This window comes from Parus major, chromosome 3 (assembly GCF_001522545.3).
Source record: "Parus major isolate Abel chromosome 3, Parus_major1.1, whole genome shotgun sequence".
Lineage (NCBI taxonomy): Eukaryota > Metazoa > Chordata > Aves > Passeriformes > Paridae > Parus > Parus major.
The window spans coordinates 3,793,443-3,814,990 of record NC_031770.1 but is presented as its reverse complement, the minus strand read 5'-3'; the positions used below and the strand labels follow the sequence as shown (position 1 = coordinate 3,814,990).

Sequence of the window (21,548 nt, the reverse complement as noted above, 5' to 3'; positions counted from 1 at the left end):
AGCACAAATGACAGTCCTGAGAGGTCTGGAAAGCCCCTGACCATCACAGTACACTGGCCAACAAAGAAGGGCTAAAGCCACCAGAGAGGATTTTAAAAGCTGCTTTACAAAAATTCAGCTGTTGTGTTTGAATAAGTTGTATCTCTATAAAAACCTGACCTGGATCCCTCTTGTACCAAATGTCAAAGTCCTTCTACACAGAATAAAGGGATTTCATCCAACATCTAATAACTACTTATCTCCATTTATTTTAGCTAAAAACAAAATCCTCACAGATCTTAATAAACATTGAATACTGTCACACTATTTTGAGTAACTTTTTTGGTAGAATACTGCAATTTAAAAAAAACATACCACATTTCATAGTCTGTTCTTCCAAAAACTCATATAATTTGGCCTGTCTTATAAGAATTTTTATTATTTTTTTTAATTAGAAAAAAAGGAAAGGAAAAAGCCTGCTTCAGCAGTGCAGAGCTTTTGATGGTGTCCCAATGTGATTCAGCCTACAATGGCAAGTGAAGAGTGAGAGATCTGTAATGGAAGAAAGACAGCATAAAAGAATCATCAGGAACACTTCCCCCCTTGTTCTGGGCTCCCCAGTACACAAAAACCCCATAGATTTACTGCTGTGAGTGTCACAAGGATGATTAAGGGACTGAAGCCTCTCTCCCATGTGGAGAGACAAGGAGAACTGGGACAGTTCAGCCTAGAAAAGAGAGTTCAGGAAGATCCAATCCCCTGGAATAAACACCTGTTGGGAGAGCAGGAAGGAGAGGGGGCCAGAGTATCCTCACTGGAGCCCAGTGACAGCACAAGAGGGAACAGGCACAAACTGAAACACAGGAAACTTCCTTTGACCATAGGAAAAATGCTTATTTTTTTATTGTGAGAGTGATCAGACTCTGGGATAGGTTGTCCAAAGAGGTTGTGGACTCTCCATTCTCAAAAGTAGAAATGCCAAACTCCTCAGCTTACCTTAGTATTTTATAAAAATGCTCATAGAGATCAAATTCTACTCCATTAGGCCCTGCCAGAATCATTAAGTTGCAATAAAAATCAACAAAAACACTAAACTGCAGACTGGGTGTAATATACACTGAAGTATCAAGTCTTCTACTTAAATTTTTCTTTCCTTGAAATCCTTGAAAGATTTTAAGAGGGGGATTCAGACTGACTTATCCCCATCTAAAATGTTGTTGCATTAACTAGACTTCACCTCCTTTAATATCAGGTTAATAAAACACAAATGGATGTCGTGGACCAAATAATATTTGTTTTACCTCAGAAGGAATAAGACAACTCTTTTTTGTTTCTTGCTAGTATTGAATTGCAAGGGTTACAATCAGGTCTGAACAAATACAGGTACAAAGAATCTGAAAATATTGACATGAACTCCTCAGTTGAATTCTGTTTGTATCATTATTTTGTACAAAATGCCTGAATTTCAGAGCAAAGCTTCCAGAAGAGGAGATAAAACACATGTCAAACTGTCTTCTTCCAAGATGTGCATCTATTTAAGGAATTGGCAGGATACATTAATTATGTCCCCAAGAACAAGGTTTGGCCCACTATCTTTAGTGGCTCTGTATAACCAAGCTTTAAATAAGTGCATGGAATGGAGGCCACAGTGGGCAGAGGCAGCAAGTGGCACTCAAAAAGCACAGCCTCGCTCCACAGGTCTGAGCAAACAGCCATGGTTTCCGTGGTGGTTGTAAGGAATTTGCTTTGAATCTGCATTAAATAGCCAAATTTTCTACATCCTGTTTGATGCATTTCGAAAACATCTGTTTTGATTAACTTGAAATCAGCACGGCACGTTAACATCTCAGAGGAAATTAGGTTCATTTAATTTGGATTTTAAGGCTGTGGTCCCCTCGCTCTGGCGATATCAGGAAGGGTTTTATATGTGGAGGTTGTGCTTCTGCCATGCCCGGTGATGGAAGCTGAGCACTCTGAGCATGGAGCAGGATACCTGGAGCCCAGGTGTGTTTCCACTGACTTCCCTGGGTGGTGGGGATTAATTCAGGGGAGGATTTGGCCAGATGAGAATTAAATCTTATGGGATTCTAGATGGAATCCTAAGAGGTGTGTTTCCCCTTGTCTGACTTGCCCTGCAAAGACAGAAAACAGCAAGAGCTGTTTCCACAAGCTCGTCTTGGTTTCAAGCACTGAATGCAAGGGGTGGCAATTCTGAAAGAAATGGAAACCAGTTGAAGCCATGTCCCACCATTCTTGTGGGTAAGAATCATTTCCAGAGTAAAATACCCTTCCACATGCATCTCTTGGGGTACAGCAAGCTGAAAGATGGGCTTTCTCCACAGGAAAAGTAATTTTCTTCTGGATAAGGAAAAAAAGCCAAAGTCAGTAGTACACCCATTTGAAAAAGCCACTCCAGTATCACAGGTGCTGTAATTCAGTTGCCTCACGTTCCTATGCTCCTGTATCTGCAGTCACCTCTGGGCTGATGAAAGTTCTCAACTGGAAAAGAAGAAAGGAAAAGAACAACACAGGCATCTTGGGAATCTTCGAGTGTCATTCAGTATGGACATCTGGTCAGGCAAACCTGCCCAGGAGACACACAGGGACACTGAAACAGTAAAATCAAAATAACACAGAAGTACCAGGACTGGAATCCATGGGAAATCTTCAGAAGGTGGTCACTGAAATATTTGAAATTACAGCATTAGGAGTACTGCAGGCATAGCTTGCAAAGGAGGACCCAAAGAAAATGCCTCAGGTCTGTGTGTACATAAAGTCCATTTTAATCCTACATTTTCTCAAGCACCCTCATTTTTAGATATCAAATGTTATCAGCTTTCTACAGCTAAGATTTTCAAAGCAGATTAAAGATACAAATGATTTTCGATAAATTTTGTATAACAAAGTTCTTGAAAAATCTCTTCTGTGCCCTTTCAGCCTTCCAAGACAAGGACTGCTCCAATTGTTTATTTCTTCACATAGGATCTGGCTCAGGACTAGGAGGTTGCACATGTTGCTGTAGGAATAATGGCTGGTCTGAGTTCTCTGATGACACTTAGCAGTTGGTGGAGTTTGCAGGCTCTGAGCTTCTTTCTGTGGCAATCAAAGTAAGGCAGTTTTGCAGACCTTCGTGTCGTATTTCCCTGCTCCTTTCAAAAAACCATCTAGTTTTCAACACAGCTCTAATGATAACTTCACAAAATTCTGTGGTTTTGCTTTGTAGATCATTTAAGTATTTTCTCTCATGTTGCTCCACAGCTCTACTGTGTCAGCTCCAAATGAATCAAAGAAATCTCAGAGCAAAAGCTGCTTGAAACTGGTAATGTTCTTCTGGATTCTCAGAGGAACCACCAATTTTGCCTGATGAAGTTCACTCAAAAGCCTTCATTGACTTAAGCAAATCTTTCAACATGCATGGCAAGAGTTTAAAGTCTCTAATGAACCATGAAACCAGGAAAGTTTCTAGGGCTTTTTGAGAATGCTTTCCTTAATTCTAGCTCCACATCACAATTTTGCCACCAATCTCACAATGCACAAGACGCACGGGAGCATTGTACAAGCTGCTGAGGAAAGCTGTGACAACCAGATCAGAAGATCCAGCAGGCCCAGAGGACCAGAAGTTATTCCAGGACCAATTTGTAGGCCAGAGCTCCAAGGGCCAGTCAGAAGGCAAGGTAAGGGTTATCCTGAGCAACACAGATCTCCTGTAACAAATAGGGGCTGGTTTGGTTTTCTCTTTTTAAACAGGGGGTTTCATTGTAAAATGCTTCATCAATACTGACAACGATGCACTTGGATCCAGGATAAAACTTCTGGACACAGAGAGGGACTCTGATGCCAAGTATCCTCTGAAATGCTCCTGAGGCAGCTTTTAAGGTCACTGTCCAAAGAAAGATTAAAAGCTACAGAAAACACTTGAGCTGCTGAAATCCAGGATCAGTCTTTTGCTCTGTAACAGTGTCCCTACATGAGTTAGAACACAGAGAAACTATCTCCCCATTTTCCAAGCAATTGAGACTTCCTACCTCATGGAAGTCATGGCAAGATAGAAGCTTTAAAGATTTCCCAGTGCTCAGTTGTAGCAAGGACAGGAAACATGAATACTTTGTGTACCTTACCAAGAAGGGGTAAAATTCACAATGGTTCTCACCAGTGCTGTCCAAATCAGGCACTGGCCAGTGCAGGCACTTGGAGTGAAGGTGGAGGCTCAACCACTCTGAAGCCAGCTTTGGATCACGGCTGTGCTCCATCCTAGAGGGATGTTAAGCATAAGCACAGTTCATTTTGAAATCCAGAAAATGCACCAGCATTTGGCAGCACTCTCTGAGCAATGAAAACAATCGTTTTTATTTCTAATTGCACTGCAGAATTCACATGTAGATTCTCCACAGCAGAGCCTGGAGAGGCCTTTTTAGCAGCAGGCCTCCTAAAGATCTGATATTCAGAGTGCAAATACAAATTTGCTGCAGCTCTAAACAGTAATTGCATTTATCCTCTTGGTTACAGAAGCAGCAGAACCACCAAATTCCAGTTCCTCTTCACTAGTCAGCACTGGACTGACCTTACACTCCTTTGCTTCAGTTTAAACATTGTCGTTTGCATTTTCTTGATTCTCAAAATCCTTCTGTATCTATATAAGATACACGAAAGGGAGAAGCCTTGTGTACTTTTTAACATGTTAACTTTGAGGACAAAGATCAGAAACCTCTTGGTGACACAGACTGGAGTTAATTAGACAAAATATTCTGTGCATACTCTCCTCAAGGCAGCATCTGCAGCTCATGTGTAATGCAAACCATGTTAAGCAGCTCTGTCCAGCCTGATTTCTGTCCAGCTACCAAGGATTCTGACTGAATTTCACCAGACAGAAATGTGCAATTTTTCTGTCATTAGAGAGCACCCAGGGAAGTAGCACAACAAAATGCTTCCTGCTGCTGTAAAAGGCAGGAGCTGTGATTTCAGCTCAGTCATCTGCTCTCACATTGAGTAATCCACAAATATTTGAGCTTTCTGGCAGCGTAACCCCCCCCCAACACCACAGTAGCAGAATCTTTTCCTCTAAATGTTCCAAGACATTTCCATGTTTGCCTTCTCAGGCTATTGATAGTAAACTGCTTAATAGGAGAGGGCATCTGTGATGCTTTTCCTGATTATTGATAACATCTAGAAGGCTTAAACATGGCCTTTCCTGCTTCAGATTTTAAAGGAGGTTAATTGAGATCAGATACTTAAAGCTGAACTTAATAGCAACAGAGTAAGTGCACAGTCCAGACTATGGAAAGAAAACATGTTAAAAAATATTTGGAATAGTTAAATATATCCAGATCAGCCACACATGATAACTTCAGAGCACTTACAGAAAGAATGAAGGACATTGAGCCACTCCTGGCTATCTGCAGAGTGCTCCCTGGAAACACAGATGGAACTCCAAGAGACCAGAAAGTTGATTTTTAAGAGATAGGGAATAGTTTGGGAACATTTAGTTCAGTCTGTAGACCTGAGTATAACCTCTATGATACAAAAAAGAGAGTAAGAAATGGATACATGGAACAGAACAAACAAAAATTTCACCTTTACAAGATAATTGGCTTTAAAAAAAAAAAAATCTGAAGATTTAGAGAGTGTGAAAAGAAGGACACATGCTGCAGGATAGCAAACTGGGGGTCGGAGAGAAGTCAAATATTTGTTATCTTCCTCCCCCAAGGACAGGACAAGAGTGAAGGACTACATTATAAAAACAAAAGAAATTCAGCTGAGAGGTCAAAAAGATGTTTAAAAGTTTAGTAGAGACTTTGAAATTGTGATTTCAAAGTAGAGACTTTGAAATCACCTCTCACAGATTTCTAGACCCTGTCAGAGTGGTTCTGGCTAATTATGTACTTGATGGCAGTTATGCCTTCCAGCCCCCAGCATCCCCTCTTGCCCCTGATGCCCCATTTCATTCCTCCTTGCTCACAATCTCCTCCTAGCACCACTTCTTCCCCCAGCAATGGGGGAATTCTGCCTCAAGTGAGTGATGAATTAAGACAGAATAAGCATCACTAATGAGAACATTTTTCAGCCTTTATTAGACCAGAGGCTATGGTGACTTCTTGTGCTACAGGTATAGAGTTGTCTCCATTGCAGCACAGTCATGAACAACTTAAAAGCACATCTTGAGATTTTCTAGGCATGAGGTAAAATTCCTAAGGACATCAATAGCTCCTGCATAGTGCAGCTTCCAAATTTTTTCCAGTTTGGAAAGCACATTGTGTCAGTGGAGAAATAAGCTGTGGTCCTCTAGTTAAAGCCTGTATGACAATAATGCATGTGCAGAAAGCATCAGAATACGATGAACCGCTGGACTCTGGCATTTCTTTCCTCTGAGAGCTTCATAACTTCAATGTTGTATTACCATCAGCTCTTTCCCTGGGATCTATTTTACAAGGAACTTACAAATGGCATGTGTAACAAATGCTATCTATTGCATTTTATTATTCATCTTTTTCCACATATTGACATTTGAGATGTAACCAGGGACTCTGCACAGAATATGTCTGGCAGGAGTGGTGCGCACTGATTAATGTCCCCTCGGTGCTGATATGAAACACATGGGTTCTATTAGCAAAGCGATGGATGAAATGATCCATTGGAAATTACTTACCTATTCCATGAACATGACTTCCCAAAGCCAGGAATGTTCTAGAGATTAACTCTTACCAATGCATGGGAATCAACCACTTCTTTCTGGGAAAAGGGGGAGCATTTGCAACCACCCATAGGCTGCAAGGGGTCAGCCCTAAAACCTTTGGAAGATCTCTGACAGCGTAGGAGCAAAGTTACATATTCAGACAATGAGTAAATTAAAACAAAGAGCTGTTATAACTCCTGTTCACTTTGACAATTTGAAGTTATTTCTCCTTCGAGTTCAGGCTACAATTGAAAAAAAAGAGTCCCTAAAGAAGTTCTTAGATTTGTGCTTAATACTATTAAAATCAACATCCCACTGAAAATGCTGAAGTTAAGCATGTGCTTAAATATTTTTCTGAATCTGACGAGTGGGTACTTACTTGCCAGGGTTTTATTTTCTTTATTGATACAACATTAACTCAAAAATGCTGTGGACACATAAATATTAGCCAAAACTATTAACTTTTTTTCTGGATTTCTTGGCCTTTTAAAAAAATCTGGTCCAGCTAGAAGGCTGCCTTATCATTAAACCAACATATTAAATTTCTGACAGTAAAATCTATCTATAGACATACAGTAACAACAAATTAACCTCAATCTGACATGAATGAAAACAGTTTCTAAGTGGTTATAGTTCCTAAAACAGAATCTATATGCAATAAATATAATTATTTCACTGAAATTGTTAGCACATGTTTTTCTTTTGCAACAGACATGTTCGCTGTACCATCTTTGTTGTATTGATACGTTCTTTAGTAGCCCCTTCTGTGCCTTCATCCTTGATTTAAATTTATTGTGACACATTTTTAAACAATAGCAGGAAACCTCACTTATGACTTTAATTATAAAATGGTGTTATAAAATTATATCCACATTTTACTTTTGGCAGTTGGCAATCCTCATTTAACATAAATAACCCTTCTTGGCCTCAGCAGTTCTCTTTGGTTGATTTCAATGCTTACTGTATGTAATTGATATAAAAACACAAGATTTAGGAAGCAGTTATTGGAACTTGTTAAAAGAAGTAGTCAAGTTCATAAACGCACTCATTTTGCTATGCTACATGCCAAGAGAATTAATAATGGACTTTTGGGAATTGGGGAGAAACTCAGGCTTTTTAGAGAAAGACTGATGTAACTACAGTATTCCACTCCTATGTTAATTGTTTGGCTCACAGACCCACAGCTTTGTTTCTCATCCACCCACAGCTGCTTCCAATAATTTTCTAAAACCTGACACATGCATACACACACATCCACGTTAGACACAGACAGCCAGTTTGAACTCCACACATGCACAGATACCCAAACAATTCTGCTGTTCTACGTTAAAGGACAAGAGCAAATGCGTTAACCTGGTGGCATAAATAAAAGGAATAAACAATCACATCAGAAGAGGCTGCTCCAGAAGACAGGAGCTTAGCAATACTAGAAATGAAGCTGCTTTGAGTCACTTCCCAAAGCAGTTCACACGAAGGGGCTGATTTTCATCTGAAGATCCCTGGGTTTGCACAAAAGCACCTTTGTCTGTCTTACCTTTGCACACTGACAGTGCAGGAACATGCTGAGTTTCTTGTCTGCATGAGCAGTTAACTCCAACACTGAATCCTCCAGGGCACAATGGTCACATAAGAGCAGGAAATGTCGCCTGTACTTAATGCAGAGATGGACCATCATCTGAAAAACTGAAGCAACACCTTCTTAACTTCTACCTGACCATCACACAGCATTACTAACAGGATTAAAGTTAAACGTGGGCTTAGAAGCGCTGAATGAACTGGAAACTAAACCCAGCTCAATTCTCAACAGAGCTGGTCCATAGCCTTCTCTGAGTTGATGGTGCTAATTGTCCTTCCCTTCTCAGAACAAATAACTTGGGTTAAGGCCCACTCCAAGTTTTTCCTTTTGCTGTTTTAAGGGCCCAACTTTAAAAATTCCTCTTATTAAAGTTAATTTATGAGAAAGAATTCAAAAACATTGAGAATGTTATTCTCAAACTTCCATTTGGCTGGCTTATCTCATACCTCAAATAAAAAAAGGAGACTTTGTTCTTCCTGCATCAGGATCCGTCACCTCAGATCTTAAGGGAGGTGTCCTACAAGCCAAGTCACACAACTGGACAAAGCCATAGCACAGGTCTGCATTTGTGGATGGCTGGAGAGCTGTGATGCCATAAATTGCCACTAACAAATGCCAGATGTGGATGTTGGGAGCAGGGGCAGCTGGGGAATTAGTAGGAAAGCTGAGATGCATAAAATGTACACACAGTCTGCAGGGAGATGGGAGGGCAGGACAGAGGGGCCAGATGTGTGAGTCTCACAGAGACTAGGCATACCTGCAAAACAAAGCTACATAAAATTATTAAGCAAATGAATGTTTAAATGAGGGGTCAGTAGCTTGGGATAAAGCTTTAAAAACATGGAAGAGGCAAATACATTTCCTTCCTCCTCTGTCATACCCACCCCAGCTGGTTTTATACATCCAAAAGCTGATGTGGTTGGTATGTGCTCAGTCAAGGGCATAAGTGCCCATCAGTCATATATAAGCCAGTCTCTTAAGCACAACCAGGTACCAAAGTGTGTCCTGTCCTTTCCCAGTGAACAGGGAGAACACACCAATTCCATCAAAAAGGAAGGTCTCATCTGGAACTTGCCACTTCCAATAGGTGCTGGAAGCAAGAGCCATCCTGTGCCTTTGGCCACTGATTAAACCACTCAGCAAGGAAAACTCAAGGACACTGGGATTTCAAAAAGCCCTTGCATTCTCCTCTCTTCACCATGAAATGACCCGGTCTCTGTGACATAATAAAGTCCATTAAGTAAACCAATCTTAGGGGTTTTAATTCTTCCCAATCACTGAACTATAACACCCACTTCAAACTCTCAAATCCTATCCCTATCAGCTGAGACCTACTGACTTTAACCATGGCTCTGCCCAAGACAGAGGGGCCAGCCCAGCCCTGCTACCTGTCCCAACAAGGTCCCAAAACCAGTGCTTCCTCCCTAAAAGCAGCATGACAGCTGCCAACTCTTTGGTTTCAGCAGTCCCAACTGCATTTTTCTTCCTTAGCCATCACCAGGTCTGTGCAAGTGTTAAATCAAACCTGAAAAAACAGCGGGGCGGAAGACGTCGCTTTTTCCCTGAGGTTCAGCGGAGGAGGCCACACAAACCAGCCTGGCTTTCTCTCTCCCACAGATGGTACAGTGTTGCTGAATAAATAGGAAGCTCACTACCCAGAAGTGGAAGAAATTACTTCAGAGGACGCTGAGACTCTTGGGACTTTCACATTTCCTAATATAAATTTGGAGTTTGCTATTTTTATTGAAAAGGGGGTGTTCAGCCAAGAGGGTAGTACTTCCTCCTCACACTTCCTATTACGGTGTGCAATATTAATCCTTTAACCTTATAATTAGGGACAGTCATATTTTGTGGAAACTGAGGTTTTACAGCCCTCTTGAACTTCTGCAGTAGAAAATGGGAAAAGGAAGCTGCAAAGATGAAGTTCACCACATCTTTCCTTGTAAGCCTGTCATTTTCTTTTCACCTGTGAAAGGAGATTCATGGTTTTTTCTTTTTAGCCATCATATTTTTCTGTTTAAAGACCCATCTCCAACACTTGGATTCCATGTAAACAAATGAAAAAAAAAAAGCATCACAGTGGAGAAACTTGGGGTTTTCTGACTCAACCAGCAACTGCAATCAGAACCCAAAGCCACATCCTCAGCTAATATAAATATGGTATAACTGAAGCTGATAGAGCAAGGCCTGTCCAACACACCCCTGTCCTTTCAAACAGAGCTGAGGCAGAATATCTTCCCTAACTCAGGAGGAAAGGAAACAGCATTGCTCTGTTTGCATGTCTGGGATAGGAGACCACAGTGAGGAGTTTGCAGTGGTATCAGGGCATTTTCATTCAAGTGTTCAGCAGAAACAGAGCCATGGCTGAAGGCAGGCATCAGAAGCACTGAAGGAAAAGCAGGACAAAAAGGATGTGCACCAGCTTGATACCAAAGAGGTGAATCCTCTCTGTTGGCTCAACAGACTGAGAAGCAAGAAAACATTTCAGCTGAAGTCAGTTTAAAACCTTCCCTCCCACCTTCATTTTAAAACTTAACTGTGAATTAAAGGATTTTCTGGTACAGTGAAGATCAGAAGCATTTATAAAGCAGCAAATATTAGCTTTCACGTTATTTTTATTCTGCAAATTATTTTGCAAAACTATGTGAAATTTCAGATGAAATAAGAAGTTGTTGAATATCTATTCTTACCCCCAAAGTGGGGGAGACCGGAGGATTTTGGGGGTTGGTTTTGGCAAACAAGATATTTGTGCCCTTCAAGAGTCCTCTAAATTTCGGGACTGACCTCCTAGAGAAGACACTTGACCAGATGTAAGCTCCCAGCTCCAAGTACAGCTATGGCACACAAGCAAGGACTCCTTTCCAGGTTCAGCACCACCTCGGAGCTCCTCCTCTCTTCTGCACATGGCTTGAGGCTGCCCTGTGTCTGTGGGAGCTCCCATTTCTCCTGTTGGCCCTTTATACTAACAGCTTGATTCCCCAGCTCCCACCTCCACACCTGATATCAGGAAATGGTTGAACAAACCCAATTTTTTCCACCAAACTTTCTGCAGCAGCATCAGCCTCCTTAATTTCAAATTCTGCACGATATTTTCTTATATTTCATGTGCAGGTGAAACTTTTACTAATAAGAGATCCATAATGTACTCCTAGATTTCAATTCCTCCTGCTGATCACTTACCCAAAACACACAATCCTTGCACTGCTGGTGCCAGTCAGCAGCACTTCGATGAGCAGTGCATTCTTGGCTGAAAACTGGCATAACAAAAAGCTCTCTCCTTCCAGGACCTGGGAGATAGTAAAGTTGCAATTTGTGTTCTAAAGTCTCAAAAGTTTTCAGTCCTCAACCAAAATAAGCTTTGTAAGTGTAACAAATAGTCCAAGTATATCAAAACCCTATAAAACATCAGGCTAAGGAGCCAAGAGGCTCTTGGAGAAATTTATTGAACAACAATGTCCTCTGCTGGCAGGAACCAGACTCACCTTGCACCGCTGAGCTGCAGCACCTTCCCGGGGATTCTGGGACATCATCCCCAGCAGGCATTGAACAGTCTGAACGAGAAACCAAGAACAGACCAAAACCAAGGCTAACACAAAGTGCCATTTGGATGCTCTTGTCTGGTTTACCACCGATGAGGACAGAGGTCAGGGTTATTTGATGCAAAAAACCTCTGACGACGAGAAATAAATTTGAATCCAATTCAAGACTGGCTTATGTGACTCCAAACCTGAGCAAATAGTGCAGCAGCTTGGAAAAGGGATCCAGATTGTCCTCCCAACCTTACAGCCTCTCCTTAGGGTGTCTCCATGCAAATCAGGTCTCTTCCATCCATTTGGATTTTGAAAGCATCAGAACAGGGAAGGCATCATTTTCCCAACTAGGCCTTACCCTAAAAAAGGAGCTGAGATGGTTTAAAGAGCACACACATGACACAGTAAACTGGGACTTATTTCCAAGTGTTACACATGTACTAAAGAGTAGATTTTCAGAGTATTCCTGTTGCAGGAGACTTGGGTGTCTCAGAAGCTCTGGTAACAACATAACTCCTGCTAATCCTCTGTAAACACCGTGGAGCTGGGTTCCTCCATGTCCCTAAGTGCTGATTCTGAAGAGCTTATGTTTCTGTGACACTTCCCAGAATACCTGCTTTAATTCTTTAAATAAAAATCAGTACTTGAAAGCCAAGTTTAAGTTTGCTGCCTGACCTTGAACACTTCCAGGGATGAGGAATCCAGTGCCTCACCACTCTCACATAAAAGAACCTTGTTAAAATATCCAGCCTAAACCTACTCTCAGTTTGAAGCCATTCCCCCTTGTCCTGTCACTAAATGTCCTTGTAAATGGTCTCTCTCCATGTTTCTTGTTGGCTCCATTCAGGTATTGGAAGGCCACCACAGTGAGGTCACCCTGAAGCTTGTCTTCTCCAGGCTGAACAATCCCAATTATTCAAGGTGCTTCCATTAGGTAACATCCTTTAAGGACTGCAGCTACATCACCAGTACAACAAGAGTTCTCCCAGCTTTCTTTGGGAGTCAATAGAAGCCATGAGTGGAAGAAACCTCTAACACCTGCAAACCAACTGCATTGTTGCTTATGGAAGCAGGAGCTGGGCTCAGGAAATGAGGATTGGGAATCAGTGCAATGGCAGAGAACTGGCAGAATTTGAATGCCATGATGATGATATTTTGACACTGGATAGAGAAAAATGCACTGTAAGGTTGAATGAGATGAGGTGACCCAAATAAGTGAGCAAATTTCATGATGGGAAAACAGTGGAACTATTTCTAATGATCCTTTAATTTAGTCATGAATTCTATTTATATGTTTTAAGGAATATTTTTATCAGCACTCAGGACACAAAGAAAGCTTTCCAGTTTCTGTATAAAGAAATCATTTTGGACAGATCAAAACAATAAAGGCACAGGACTCCTGGATGACAGATGCCAGGATGTTAGTAACCATAAATGGTTTTCAAATATGGCCCCATCACCATCCCCCACAGTAGCCCTTTCAAGTGGGAATTACAAATTGCTTACTTGGAGAGGAAATTTCAAACAGGCCACTTATCAAAAAGTGCCAAATAAACCTGTCATTGGGATAGAAGTTACAAACCATTCCTAAACTCTGCAGACATTTCCTGAGCCTGTGAACTCTGATCTTGGCTTCTAATAAACATGACATCAGCTCCCCAGCACTGCAGACACAAGACACATGACCCACCACTATGTTATCGCTTCCTCTGCAGTTTCTTCACGATCTGCTCTCAAGCACAACATCAATAGAAGACTTTCTGCTCATTTCAAAATTGGTTTTGGATCAGGTCCTTGAAGGGAGGGCAGAACAAGCACAGCATGGAATCAGCGTGTGAGCTGCAAATATTATTGCAGGTATCCACTTAAAAGCAATCCTGAATCCGAGACTTGGAGGAGTTTTCCACGTACTGAGTTAGTGAGTGGGTTAAGACAAGACTCCTGTTGCTGTCAAAGACTTATTAACTGCTCACCTCTCCTCTAAGAAATATAACAGAGCCTTTAGAGGCTCTGGTTAAGCAGGTATGTACTGGATGGCCACTGAATAACATCTGACAACAGGCAACAAGTGATTACAATACACCAGAAGATTCCAAACAGTGGAATGACAGTCACCTTAATTTCCAGAAAAATTCTAGGGGAGGATTAAAATAATTGCAGCTCTAAGATTTACATTTTCTGTGTAGGCACTTCCTTCTAAGTTTTTGTTTCTGAAATCAACCTTGGAAAAAGTATATTTGAATTAATAGTTCCCATTTATCTCTGTACTGGAAACGTAACTGAGACCCTTGTCTGATATATCAAAAAAAATAGGCTATCCACTCAATAAGTCAAAATTCAAATAAATACAGAACTGTGGCTCTTGCAAAAGTAACTTTAAAATATTTTATCAAAATACAACCTTTATAAATAAGATATTTGTAAAGATTGTGGGATATTCACCTAGAAATGGAGTGTCTCCTCTACTCATATCTGAAGGACAGGCATTTCCTTCATACTTGGGTATTTCCAAAAATTCTCCAGCTCAAACGTAAGTCAGAGCTGGCTGGGTACAACACACAACATAAAAGAAAATTTTTGCTTACAAATCTTCATGATTAACACATGAAACTTCCTAGAAATGACATCTCCAAAAGCCACCAAGAATCCACACAGATGGTGAATTAGAGTAGATGCAGATCTCAGAAATTATCCAGGGCTCAGGGAGAATGACTGCCTATTTCTCCTATCTGTGTTTTCCTTCTTTCATCCTCATCAGTTCAGAACCTGCAATTCCTAAAACTACAGAAGTCCTGCAGGTCTGCAGGGGTCAGAAAGGAGAGCTCCCTGCTCCACAGTATGACCTGACCATCAACACCTCTACTCAAGCTTAGAGCCATTGCCTATAAAGAACATTCTAGCACAGAACTGATACAATATCCCCAAGTCACTTTGGCCTTGGCTTGTGGCTCATCTGCCTGCTACAATGCAAATGTTTCACTCCTGTCATGGCAGGGACATGAGGAGCAGCTCACTCCAGGTAATGGATGAACAAGAAGCCACATCTGTGACTACCATGGTATAGCAGGTCCTTAGGAACCTGCAAAGCTCAAAGCTCCTCTGGATGCTGCTGTAGGTAAGGGGAAACTCCTGCCAATTCCTGAAATGGACATGAAATATTTGAGTTTCAGGTTGATGGATTTCACTCCAAGGAGTTATCTTAAGAAGGAGATAAAAAAAAAAATAACAGCACAAGATCCCTGGCCCTGCATGCACTGACAAACAAGAAATCATCCAGTTTATATTGTCTGATTATCTCACAGAATCACGGGATGGTTTGGTTTGGAAGGGACTCCAAAAATGATCTATTTCCAGCTCCATACATGGGCAGGGACACCTTGGACACACTAGGTGAGGTTGCATTTGTCCTTCTGTTTTCGGAGCTGTTGAAGTGCATGGATGGCCCCAGCACAAAGGAGGACCAGATACTCTGTGCCAGCACCAGGGATCTGCAGCACTTTAGCAGGAAAGCAAAGAGCACACGATGAGCCCTGACTGCCGGCGAGGGAGGGAGCTGGAGCCGGGTTAGTCAGAAGGCAAAAGCCGTGCTCCGACCAAGGGAGCCAAGTGATGTTTAATGACCAGGAAAAATTCAGTGCTTTGGGTTTAATGACTCATGGAGCATGCAGCACCTCCTACCAACGTGCTGTGGCACTCATACCCAGGAGGAAGTGTGTCAGCTACTGAGTCACGCAGCTCCGCAGAATTGGCTGCCGCCAACCCAAATACAAACTATGCCCAGCCCTGTTCAGTCCTGACATTACCGTAGCCCAGGGTTAAGCTCATCTCCCAAGAGCTTTCTAAAATAAAAACCTTTCTGGTTAAAAGCAAAACATGACTTCCAAACCCAGGCTACCAGGACCATGCTTAGAAGCCCAGTGACTTCCCTGCACGCATGTTCAGCCTTCCAACATCAAAGTGCCTGCAATCCAACCTGCCGAAGCTAACCTGATTTCCCACTTGGGAGCAAACTTTAATATAGGAGTGGGACTTGGGTTTTTACACTACTGACCTACATTTGCAAATCCCTGGAGGTAATTTTGTCCAGCCCATAAAAAGGAGGGGCTACAAAGCCAGCTATATTGAGTTGTTATGCAGTAGGGAGCACAGCTGCACTGAACAAAACCAGCCCGTGACATGAGGAGAAAACAAAAGCCATGAAGTTCCACGTAGGAAAAACTAATACATTTCAGCCAAAAAAAGAAGAGACTTTTAATCAACTTGTTCTCATTGAGTGCAGAGATAATTAAATTACAGAAACAACCACATTAGTGTAATCAGTTTAGAAGAAGCCACATAGAGAGACAAAGGATTTTTCAAGATCTATCTATGAAAAAAAGAGCTTCATTCAAACTGTGTTACTCTTCCTTTGTTAAACAGATTCATGTGCTTTCTTCTGGAGGAAAAAGATCCTCATTCAATCCAGTTTAATCAAATCCTTGAAAGACTACCACAACTCTTGATCATTCTCCAGATACTTTGTATTTTTATTTTTTCCTTTCTTATATTCACATAGTCACTCATTAATGTTACCATGCATTTCAGCAAGATGTATCTCCCTTCCTTTCAGCTGCACAGTAAAGACTGACAATACAACTTGATTGCATCGAAGTGCTTAAATTTCAAATACAAAACCAAAGTGGCAAGTAAAATAACAAAACTAGACAGAACACCTTTGCTAAAATATTGGGATGAAATTTAATTTTTAGAGCAGTGCAGCTCATGACTTGAGATCTTCAAAGCTTGTGAAGGGGGACTGACTGTTTCAAAAGAGAGTATATTTGTAAGGATGAGAGGGTATCTGTTCAAATTCTAATGGATCTGCACTGCTTGAACTACAGTATTGTTCAGCCAAAACACCAATCCACCTTTTCAGTGTCAGCCAAGGTAAAAGTCACTCATGGTTTGATCCATGAATGTTCAGCAAGAGTCACAACAGGACCATTCATATCCAGAAATGCTTTCTCAAAGTGATCCAGAATACACAATCTTACCCTTAGGAACAAGGGATCATGTTAAGATGAATTCAGGTAGGAATGAAGAACCCACGGGTGGGGGGCCCCTTGAAGGCTGCCTGAACAGGTTACAGGTGCTCAGAGCAGGGCTCCTCCCACCAGAGCCCTGCACACACCTGTCTGATAGAGATGGTGAGATGTGACAGGAAGGGGGACACTTCCACGTGAAGGAAAGGGGCTGGAATAGCACCAGCAGGCCATAAAAACTTGTAAAAGCCCAAAGACAGATTGATACCACAGCCAACTTCTTTCACCGTTAACAAATCCCACACAGAAGCTTAAATGACATAGACCTGCCACCACCACATCCTCAAACTCTCCTGACATCTGTACAGTACAGCTGCACCAGTAAATATCTTTTAAATAGATAATCCTCCAGACAGACTTCAGTCAAGGGGGTTAAAAATCTATTTTTCTATACATCTAGAAGTTAGAACTACAGAAGAAACTGCATAGCTGCTGCTATTTGCTTTCCCTGAAAAACCCACAAAAGCAACAACAACAACAAAAAAAAACTAATAAAAAACCCCAAAAAACCGTATGTATATAAAAAAATTATCATTACTTCATTTTTTTTATTAAGTAATATTTCAATGGAAGATCTTTTCTCCCTGATATCATCTTTATACTAAAGAAAGCAGATTGCCCACACCATTTTGTGAACACGCAATAGCCAGTGTTTTGAAATCCTGAATACGATGCCAAGCACAATGGTTGGGACAGAAACCTCCAGCACTTGCTGGGCCCAAAGCAGTGACCTGGCAGGAAATATTAATTGCACACCTTCATGCAGGGCAGAAACACCACGATGGATCTCACTTTATCATAAGGCAAGATACTCAGACAGGAAGAACAACCATTTCAGAGAGTCCTGCATAGGAAAAGTGTCCCCTGCCCTAAGAGTTAATCACGCAGATGTGTCTGTAAGGGGGTTTTTCCCCAAGGGTGCCCTTTACACCCCTGTATCAGGAGGCATAGCACAAGCTCTCATCAGCTCAGAGGACCGAGAAGGCCACCAGGTGTCCCCTGTGCCGCAGTTACAGCGCTCAGGCCCCGTTCCCGGGGCTGCAGTGGCATCTGCTGGTCGCACACAGCCAGAATTGTTACCAGCCCCAAGTTTCTCACGCTTCTTGCACAACTGTTTGCGCTCCGCTGCTGCTCCCGGTTGTTGTCATTTATTGTTGTTGCCGTTGCGTTGCTATGGAGATGTTACAGCAACAGAAGCTCCAGCTGCCTGTGACCCGTGGAGATGTAAAACCTCAGAACGTGAAAGTACCGCTGCAGCCAGGCTGTGATCTGTCTGTACCCCAGCAGCAGAGCGACGATGCCTTTGCATGCCTGGCACAGCTGGGATGCTGGGAAGGCTCACGATGCCCATTATTTCCAGCCCCTGACCTGGGACATTCGGACCTCCCTTGGTATTTCAGATGACTACATCTTGCTAAGTTTGATTTCTTCAGTCCACAGACAGATCTGCATGAGTGAGCGACAGGATGTGATTCAGTCACAGGTAGAGAAGAAAAAGCTGAACTCGATGAGGTTTGTGTACAGTGTGGCAGGACAAGGGAGAAGTTTACCTTTAGGGAGTTTCTCTTTTATCAGTGCTCAGCTTTAACTGCAAAGCAATAATAAACATGGCCCAGCTTTGAAAAAAAGCAGTTAAAGGATCATATTAAAGTATCCAACTTTTGGTCTTACAAAGAAATCAGAGTTTTCTTCTGTCACAGCAAATAAAATAATGACTGGTCCTTCAGCAAGCACGGGCAAGAAACTCAACATTGGGTCAGGGCCAGAAAAGAAGAGATGAAATAACACCACTATTATAACAACTGCTGTTTTAGGCATCTTCAGAGACTGCTCCTTTTTAAAGAAATATTTAAAGCAGTACTCCAAGGATTGAAAACATCACCAGTTTTTAAGGCTCTCCACCCTGACAAGACTCTCTTCTTCATTAAATTAGTTTTTAAATAATCAATCATTTGCTAATGGGTTTGGAATGTACCTGAATCCATATTGTGAGGTTTTCCTCCCTGTTCTCAAAGTCCAGCCTGGCTTTTAGAGAGGAAGCTCTAAGAAACATGAATTAACACAAGGGCAACAATAAAATTGTAAGAGTTGGTAATCCAGCCAGAGACTGAAAGGGGTGGGGGAGAGAAAAAGAAAAAACAGGGGGAAAAACCCTACCCTTAGGCACATGAATCTGCAACATGATTTTTCAGAGTGTTAATTACACTACAGCTTTCACAAGTCACATGCCTTAGGGGAACTCCAGGTGCTGCTCAGCCTCTGGAAAATGCTGATTTAGGTGCAGGAATAGACACAGGGAAGTCTTATTTAAAGCTTCTATATTTAAAAGGCTGGGTCTAGCATTAAAAAAAAATAAAAAAGTATATTTGCACATTTGGATGGAAACCCCAAGTTTAGCAACAGAGCATTTGCGTTGCTTTCATCAGGCATTATTCATGCAGGAAAGTTGCACAACCCCCGTTCACAGCAGCATCCCAAGCTTGCTAATGCATTGCATAACTCAGACTCAGTGCTGCCTTCTCCTCCACACGAGTTGGTTGTAGGGAGCAGGGAAGAGCTCTTCCCTCGAACCCAAACCCAGCCCCACGTGTCTAATCCAGCCCCCAGGGCACGCTTGTGTGGCCCACGCAGAGGGAGAATTGTGGCAGCAGCAGCTCTGCTCTCTCCAGGGCTGTGGCCCAAAGGTCAGGAGATGGCAGGAGCAGGTCACAGAGCTCCCTGGGAGGCAGCACAGATCCCACCTGCACCAGAGCCCTGGAGATACTCTGGGCTGCATTCCCAAACTCTGCCCTGAGGCAGCAGTGCTTGGTTCCCACCAGCCAGACCCAGGGCCGAGGGCTGGAGCAGGGGACACCTGTACAACTCTGTCCCTGCCACCTGCGGCTCAGAAACAGCTGATGTACAACAGAGCCACTCTGCAATCTCCAGCCGTTCTGCTGCTGCTGGGAATGGAGTGAGGCCACTTTTACATTGCACCCTGCCCCCCATTTCAGTTTCAGTCTCCTCGGGGCAAAACACTAGTTCATCTGCACAGACACAGAACTTTCAGTTTCGTTTAGATAATGTAAGTACAGCTGTTATATTTAAAGCATCTAAAAAGGATGAAGAATTACTTAGGGTACTATTAATATGAGCAATTTTTAACTGAAAAGGTCAAACAAAGGTGAGTCTATTTATCTTAAAAGCTCCTGTCCAAATAGCCTCAATCCAGCATGAGATAGTATCTCAGAGTGTCACTCCAACTGAGAAACAGTATCCTAAAGAAAATAGTTATAGTAACAGCATGTGATCAGACAATTATTTTGAACCCAGCCTCTCTCATTCCTGTTTTGCAAAGGATAGTACCTTGCCTTTGGGACTCTTTCCTCACTTGTTCCTACAGCTGAGATTACAATCACAAGACATTCCCTTCAGATGTGACACAGAAGCCACAAGAAATGCCCCACAATAGGAATGCAGACTCAACCCACTGGCCCCCATTCAATGCTGTCTCTTGTAGCCTTTGAGTTTTATGTACACAGCCAGGCATAACAACTTTTAACTCATAACTTTTACAGCCTCACAGCAGGTGCTTGGGCTCCAAGGGTGGAGAAGGAAAATGTATTTCCATTAATTACCCATGCAGATACATATTTAAGAGGAAAATATTCAAAATTAGCTTGGTACCTTCTCCCTGTAGCCCTGACTTACAGGAGCACAGAAAAGGTAACACAAAGAATTTCTGAGTCTTACACCACGTAAGAGGTTTGACAACTTTTTTTAAAAGCCTAAAAAACAGTCTAAACCACTTTTTTTTTTCCCCCCTCCCACTCTATTTTGTAACCACCAGACTGAAAGAAGGTAAAAAGGCTGAATAGTAGGATGAGTTCATCCTTGGTCATGAAAAAACAGCTCTACTTGCAACTAAAGCTTTAGAAAGCTTCATTGCTTCAGCTGAAAGCAGCATGACAGAGGTGTGTATCACCAGTCAGCTGCCTGGGGAACATGCTCACTGTGATGGTCCTTTTTGGGCAGTTCCCTCCTGCCTTGGCCCTGATCCCTGCCTCTCACCCTTCTCAGTTCCTCCTAAGGAAGGGGGTTTTGGTAGCAATGTTAAGTGGCTCACCCTCTGCACCAGGCAGGGAAGTGTTTTGCTATGAGGTGCTTTTCAAGCATGAGCCAGCCAGAGACAGAAAGCAGACTTTAAAAACCCCCAGAAGTCCCAACACCCAGAGGGTGGGAACAGAGACACCCTCTGTGAGCCTGACTCATGATGGGTCAGTGCTACCTGTGCTGTACCAAGGGGCAGCCCAGTGCATCAGCCTCAGACCCCACTTCAGATCTACAAAAGCAGCTTCAACTCTCCTAAACCAAGAGATCAAGGGGTTTTTATTGCTCCTCTTAATCCAACTACCACTTAAAAGACTTAGATTTTTCTCTTACAGGAACTGAATTTTCCCAGAGCTTCAGATATTTAGACCATGGCTGTTGGTGTCCCAACCAGCAGCACAGGCAAGGGATACCAGAAGATAAAGTACTGCCACCTCTCACTGTGGACATTTATCAGAGAGCAGATTTTCAACATGAAGACCCTCTGTGGTACAGACCAGCTTTTCCAGTAGTGCCTGCTGCTCATGTTAGGGTTTGTACTGATTCATTTCTCTGTCAGTAATGGGGGGAAACAGACACACACTTCTTTGCCTACAGCAAGTGGAAAATACTTTTATTTAGCA

The 21,548-nt window shown here is 42.3% G+C and overlaps 1 long non-coding RNA gene across 1 annotated transcript; it reads right to left on the bottom strand.

Moving 5' to 3' along the window:
- Positions 1-225: 225 nt before the first annotated feature.
- Positions 226-9,834, bottom strand: LOC117244129. The gene is made up of 3 exons (XR_004496635.1): positions 9,751-9,834; positions 8,184-8,332; positions 226-4,230 (listed from the first exon to the last, which is right to left on the bottom strand). It is a non-coding gene; the product is annotated as an uncharacterized LOC117244129 (long non-coding RNA).
- Between the last annotated feature and the right edge of the window lie 11,714 nt (positions 9,835-21,548).